The following is a 7,314-nucleotide window of genomic DNA, read 5'->3' as shown; positions in this document are numbered from 1 at the left end:
TTGTTTTCTGACAAGCTTATGGGGCGTTCCCTTCACTGTATGTTTGGTTTTCAGGGTACATGCATAAACAAGGTCATTTCTTTGCAAAAATATTCCAAATCTGTATCTGTATTCCCAAGGGCTTCAGCTCAATCCTTTGATATTCAAATGATCTCTTTGAACACCTGTCTTGCCATCACCCTCGGATTTTTTCTTCTTCACTGCGAACTGGTATACCTTTCCCATATTCTCATTTGTTGGTGGTTTCCTGGTCTAATTTGAGCAGGTTACTAGTAAGGCTTTTACCCACTTCACAAAAAGTTCATAGAGCCTAAGATTTGCCATCTCTGCAATTTTTGCACATGTTCCAGGTAGAGGAGTCCATAATGAGAATAATGCATTACTCCTTCAGGGTTCAGGCTTGTGTGAAAATGGAGGGATGAATGGCTGAGGAAGGGTGAAACAGAAAGGCAGTCAGCCCCCTTAATGGATATTTTTGTGCTATGACGACTTTTGCTTTCTCTGCACAATCTCGTAACTGAAACTTGGGTAGTGAGTGCTCATATAATAAGGACCAGGAGAAAGTACCCAGCCAAGTATTTAGATAAGGGTGAGCAAATAGTTTTTGCACTATGTACCAACTCTGATAGATTGAACATAGCTGTCTGAAGTACTGAGTTGAGAAGGATCCTGAGGGTCTTTTTTTTTTTCCCTTAAAGAATTATTTTAGGGGCCAACAGGCCATGTGGTGGTTAAAGGCACTGGACTCCCACATGGCTGACCGTGGTTCAAGTCCTGGACCGGGCAGCTTGCTTTCTCACTTTCTCTCTCTCTCTCATGCTGTCTCTCTCTGGTTAAATAAATAAATAAATAAATAAAGTTAAATAAAATAATTCTTTTTAAAAATTTTAAAGAATTATTTTATTTAACTTTATTTATTTATTTATTTTAATTTAAAGAAGGAAATTAGCATTGGTTGAATATTCTGGTGGTAACTGCTTGGCTGCTTGGCCAGCTTGATGGTCAAAGAGAAGCCTAATGGTTTTTGGCAACACAAATAACATTTTAAAAATTTATTTTTATTTTTTAATTTGTTATAGGGCAGGTACACTCACCAAAGAGAGACAGAGAGAGAGAGGGAAAGTGAGAAAGCAAGCTGCCAGGTCTGGGACTCGAACCGCAGTCAGCCATGTGGAATCCAGTGCCTTCACCACACCATCTGCTGGTCCCCAGATGACATTTTTGTTGTGATGATTTTTGCTTCTCTGCTATATTGCAATTGTGGAAGTGTCAATGGAAAATAAGGAAGGTGGGGGCCGACAGGTAGCATGGTGGTTAAAGATGCTGGATTCCCACATGGCCAACCGTGGTTCAATTCCTGGACCTGGTGGCTTGCTTTCTTGATTTCCCTTTCTCTTTCTCTCTCTCTCTGTCTCTGTCTGGTCAAATTTAAATAATAATAACAAATGGAATTAAATAAATAAATAATTCTTTAAGAAAAAAAGAAAGAAAACAAGGAAGTATAAGGCAGATGCATTACCTCTTGTTATACTCTGGCTCCTGAGTCAATTCCAATTGTAATAAAATTCTATTGGCAGTGTTACAAAATCTGTCTAGACCTCAATTTTTTTATCTGCAAAATGGATATAGTAATTGTAAATGTCACATAGACTTTTAGGAGGACTGTGTGTGGGTCAGATATTTCTCCCTTCTGGGAACAGGAATAGCAAATTTCTTTCCCAGAAAAGAGGTCTGATGTGTAGTTAAGAGAAAGGTATGAAAAGTGCTAGAAGTTTGCTGTTACCTATCACCCAGATGTCACTGGAACTGGAAAGGACATTTGCAGATGAATGAGAAGTTGGGGAGCCAGTGGGGTTAAAGCTCAGCTCTGCTCTGCCCTTCCTCCTCCTCTCCAGGACTGCCTCATTGCTCAAGCAGATCACCATTAATTATCTTAAAAGCTAATCAGAAGATACCAGGAAATGCAGCATTCTCTGCATGCCTAACCTTTGCCGAACTCTCTTAGATGCTTTTGTTTGAGAGAAAGTTGTATTAATTCAAATCTATTCGATCTTTCAGTTTCAACCTTCTGTTTTACTTATTCCCCAGCCTAGGAGGGAGCCTAAAGCATTTAAAAAAAGAACCCCCAAAAACTGGAAGTTGGGGGGGGCAGGAAAGTAGAGAGAAGGAGACAGTTGGTTATTGTATAGGCTGAAAACCAATGGGGTGTTTGTTTTACCATTTCATTTTGAGACTTTTCTTGTTGACATGAAGTTAGGTTTTGGGGGGGGGATGAAAAAAATCAAACAATACAGAAGCAAAGAACAGCAAAGACGGAACAGGTCGCCATGTAAAATATCAGTAATGCTTTTTGCAGTTGGGAGGGTGGTAAGAACCGAGGTGAACATTGATTACTCTCTATCATAAATTGTGAATGAGTACCCTTTATAAATCCGGTTCTCTTGTAATCCCATCTTAAAAGGAAGGAGCATCAATTACAGGGCAGAGTGGAATCGCTGGGGAAAGCACCTTGGGTCCACAGAGGTAACTATATCAGGTTTAACCATCTTCCCGACTCTGGAGAAGGACAGCCCTGGCATGTTCCCGTTTTGGCTCTGCCACTTTGTATGACAATGGTCTATACCTCTCAAAGCTTTAGTTTTCTTCTTGAGATACAAATGTTGCTGTTTTTAGTCAAGCCAGACCGAGCTCTACTGCTATTCTACTCAGTAATGAGTAATTCATTATAATTACCGCTCAGCATTTTATAGTGTATGGTCTCCATTTCAGGAAATAAGAGACCTGCCAAGGGTCACCCAGAAGCCAGGACAGCCAGGATTCAAGCACCGCTGTTCAACATCCCTTCCTTAGTTTAGAACATCTTCCTGATCTTACAGGTACGAGTCTTAGGTAATATGGACAGTTGCTGCTCAACCATACTGAAAGCAAAGCAGTTCTCTTAGATTAGTGTCGTGGTGTAGCCTCTTTGGAAAAGTAAGCAAAAAGAAAATTCCTTACGTGGCATATACTGCTAATTTCTAGCTGGCCCTATAGCCTAGCAGTTAAGGAAGTTGATTTTCATATGATCCATTGCGGTTTGCAACCTTGGTGCTAGTGGCTTAAAAAACATACCAGGAGTGTGTGTGCAAGTGCCCCAAATCCCAACAGGATAGAAAAATGGAAGAAAAGGGATTGTAGTGTGACTATGCCCCATTGGGATGGTGCTTTCCCCTTTTTAATTTATTTTTCTGTCTCTCTGTCTCTCTGTCTCTTGCTGGTGAATGTAAGAACCCTCTGGCAATAAAAAAAATTTTTAAAGAAGTATCTATTACTCTTCCTATAAAATTATTTTTTATTTAACTTTATTTAATATGTATATATATAATATGTATATATTTAATATATATGTATATATTTATATACATATATATGTATATATGTATATATAATATGTATATATATTTAATATGTGTATATATATATATATATATATATGTATATATATATATAGTTGGCCATGTGGGAGTCCAGCACCCTTAACCACCATACTACCTGTTGGCCCCAGAAAGTGCCCATTATTCTTTTTTCCTTTTTTTTTTATTGAATTATTTTATTTAATGATTTATTTATTTTAATTTAATTTAACCAGAGAAGGACAGAGAGAGAGAGAGAGAGAGAGAGAGAAAGCCACCAGGTCTGGGACTTGAACCACAGTGGCCCCTGTGCACATAAGGACCATGCCACTTGCTGGCCCCAAAAGTGCCTATTATTCTTCATTGAAAAAATAATTGCTACTTTCTCTTTAACCTTGCTTAGAGTTCCTTTGCATATTCTATACTATGTGGGCGTGGCCTTTAGAGATGAAAGCTGACTAGGCAGGACAGACCTAGGAGTGAGGACCTGGGCTGATTCTAGGTCACAAAGATGAGGCCAGGCCCTCCTCTGCATCTTCCCTTACTGCCTCCGCCATCTTGCTGTGGCTGAGGGCTGTTGCTTGTTCTCCTGCCCAGGGAGCTGAAGTGAGCTGAGTTCTCCTATCGCAAACCAGCTCTTACCTCCCTAACCCTTCCCAGCTCTTCTTTTTTGCTTCCTTTGCACCAAAGCAGTGCTCTTTAAACTTTAATGTACTGGGTTGTTGGAAAAGTCATGACGTATTTTTTCTGTTTTTAATATGTATATATGCAAAAATGCACCATGACTTTTCTGACAACCCAATACATGTGAGGCTTCCCAGGATTTTGTTCAAGTGCACATTTTAATTCTGCAGGTCTTGGTTGGGGCATGAGATTCTGATTGTTATCACCTGGGAGGTGTCAATGCAGCTTCTCCAGACTACACTTTGGTTACAAAATAACATATACCAGCTTTCCCATCCAGGGCAAAATGGGACATCTTGAAGCCATATAGCTCTAAGATCTTTTCAAAATAAGAAAACAATAAACTCTGCCAGCCACGTACGATTTACTAAAAGGATCCACTCTTTAAAAATACTTCCCTCTCCCCATCCTGATAACATATTTCAAGCAGGCTGTCACGCCAGGATGTTTGCTGGCCGCCCTCACCCCGTATTTTATTTCCACAAGTGCTTACGCTAGCTCTTACCTAGTGCTTCCAGCGCAAGTCTCTCGGGAGCAGTGCCTCTGATCTGATCTCCAGGCTCACCATGGGCTGCTGCTGATGGATCGAGGAGCACTACAAGTTGGGGGCCTGGTGTTCTCCTGTCCCTGACTCTCCTGGAGCTCTGGCCTTAGCAGCTGGCACCTTGCAGAGTTTGGCTCACAGAACCATGGTTTCCTGACCAGGCGCTTGGCATCCTCTCTCCTTAACACTTGTGACAAGCTTCAGCCAGCACCTGCCGGTCCGGGATGTGCTTACAGCTTTCTCTATCTGGCTATTTGTGAGTCAAAGGCTTTGGCTGGCAGCAGGTGATCTGGAGCTCTAGCCCCGATGTTTTGTCATATTTTCATTTCCTTTCCAGCATATCTAAGGGACGACTGGCCTGCTTCTGTCAGCCAGACATTGACATGCTTTTAGAGGAGGTGTGGGAAGTTCGCTTACTTCTATGATCATTTTTTTTCTTGCAGTCTCTGCCTCCTGCCTTTGCTGTGGACAGCTGAAAAGGCAGCTAGAACTTAGTGAGGAGACCCTCAGAGAGAAATTTGCAGCATTGTTACTTTCCTTTTTTGAAAAAATGAATTTATTATTAGCAGTATGATTTAAATAATTATTTACTTATTTTATTTTGTTTATCATTTTCAATTTGCTGCAGGGCATGTGTGCACTCACCAGAGAGAAAGACAGAGAGAGAGAGGGAAAAGTGAGAAAGAAAGCTACCAGGTCCAGGACTCAAACCGAGGTTGGCCATGTGGGAGTCCTATACCTCAACCACCATGCCACCTGCTGGCCCCTACAAAGAGTGATTTATTTACTTAATTTTAGTTGTTATAATAATAATAATTTTAATTTGACGAGAGAGAGAGAGAAAGGGAAAGTGAGAAAGCAACGAAAGCAAGCTGCCAGGTCAGAGACTCAAACCCTGCTCAGTCATGCGGGAGTCCAGCACCCCAACCACCATGCCACCTGCCAGACCCCCACATGTTATTTTCTTACTGGGTCTTAAAGCCGGAACCAAACGCCTTCCTTCGCCATTCTGATGATATTCATTGTGCAGATGTGGGAAGCTCTGTGGGTGTTGGTGGTGTACCACGTGTGAGGGTGGGAGAGGAGAGAAACTGGGAGATGAGTCGCTGTTTGGTCATTATGCCCCTCCCACAAAACTGGATGCCATGGCAACGGCTTGATTCTAGATCCGGTCTACCAAGGGCCTTCTGGTAGATCTGCAGCACCCCTCATGGGCTGCTCCAGGCATAAGATAATTAGGAGTTTCTAATCAGCCGTCAGGACCTGTTGCTTCCAAATGCCTTCCAGAGCCCCTCGGTGGCACAGTTACCCCTGAGTATCGGGAGCTGGGTCCCATGTGACTGATGGCAGTCTGAGTCTACTGAGTCTAACCCTCCTTGGCTTGACAAAAACACTTAGGGCCATGTGCTTACAAGCCCCAAATCCTGATGGGCTGGAGAAATGAGGGAAAAGGGATGGTAGTGTGACCCCAGTGAGGGGTGCCCTCTGGCTATAAGAAAACACTTTCCATGTACAACCTGTTCCCTTCTTTCACCCTTCCCCTTGGGCTGCCTGCTCTCTCCTTGCCCAGCTCTCCTCCCTGCACCCCTCTCCATGCCATGAGAGATCCTGCACCCTTGTCTGTACATGCTTGCAAGAAACACCCACCTCAAGTATTGTGCTCCTCCAGCCGTTGTCTACTTTAGAAACCTAAAACAGGGGCGAGCAAGTAGTGGTAGTAAAGGTTAAGGTGAGGGGGGTGGGGAGGTGGCGGGTGGTGTGGTGGTTGGGGTACTGGACTCTCATATGGTTGACCATATTTCGAGTCCCAGACCTGGCAGCTTGCTTTTGCACTTTCCTTCTCTCTCTGTCTCTCTCTGGTCAAATGAAAATAATAATAATAATTATTATTTAAAGAAAACAAAAAAGGTTAAGGAGACTGGATCCCACATGGCAGATTGCACTGTTCAAGTCCCAGAACCATTGGCTTGAAAATCACATCGGGTGCAGCGTGTGCATACCTAAAATCCTGAGAGGAGAATAAAGGAGAAGGAGTTGCAGGTGGCTATCCCCCTTGGGTGGTGCTTTCTCACTTTCCCTGTTTCTTTCTGACAAGCACAGGCACCCTATAGCAAATTAAAACAAACAACCCCCCCCCCAAACCTCAAATAGCTCCCGTGGCCTTTAGGATCAAGCACGACTCCCCTGTTCATTCCATGGCGCCATTATGGTTTTCCAGTTCCTCAGGCTTATTTCCCAGCACTCCACAATAGGCTTAGGGCAGCCCCTCCCTCTTCCTCCCTCCCGCCTCCCTTCTAAGGCTTGTCTTCCTTGCTCGGGGTGCTCCCCTGCCCAGTTTCATCCCCAGATACTCTCAAAGCACCTGCTCTCCTCCTGCCAAGTACCCTGCACCCTTGTCATAATGTATCAGTTGTATAATTTCATTTGCTTCTATCCTCACCAAACTCAAGTCTTAGGAGGGCAGGGGCACGTGACGTGCATAGGCTGCCATAACAACACGCCATGCGTGGACTGGGGTGAAAACTACCGAAATTCATTTCCTTATAGTTCTGGAGACTAGAAGTCCCAGACCAAGATGTCAAGAAGCAGGTATGGCTTCTCCAGGCCTCTCTCTACGGCTTGCAGATGGCCACCTTCTCCCCGTGTCCTCTCATGGTCTTTCTTCTGCACATGGGGATTCCTGGTGTATTTTTG

The sequence above is a fragment of the Tupaia chinensis genome, unplaced genomic scaffold (assembly GCF_000334495.1).
Source record: "Tupaia chinensis unplaced genomic scaffold, TupChi_1.0 Scaffold000527_1, whole genome shotgun sequence".
NCBI classification, from domain to species: domain Eukaryota; kingdom Metazoa; phylum Chordata; class Mammalia; order Scandentia; family Tupaiidae; genus Tupaia; species Tupaia belangeri.
This window is presented reverse-complemented; position numbering follows the sequence as displayed.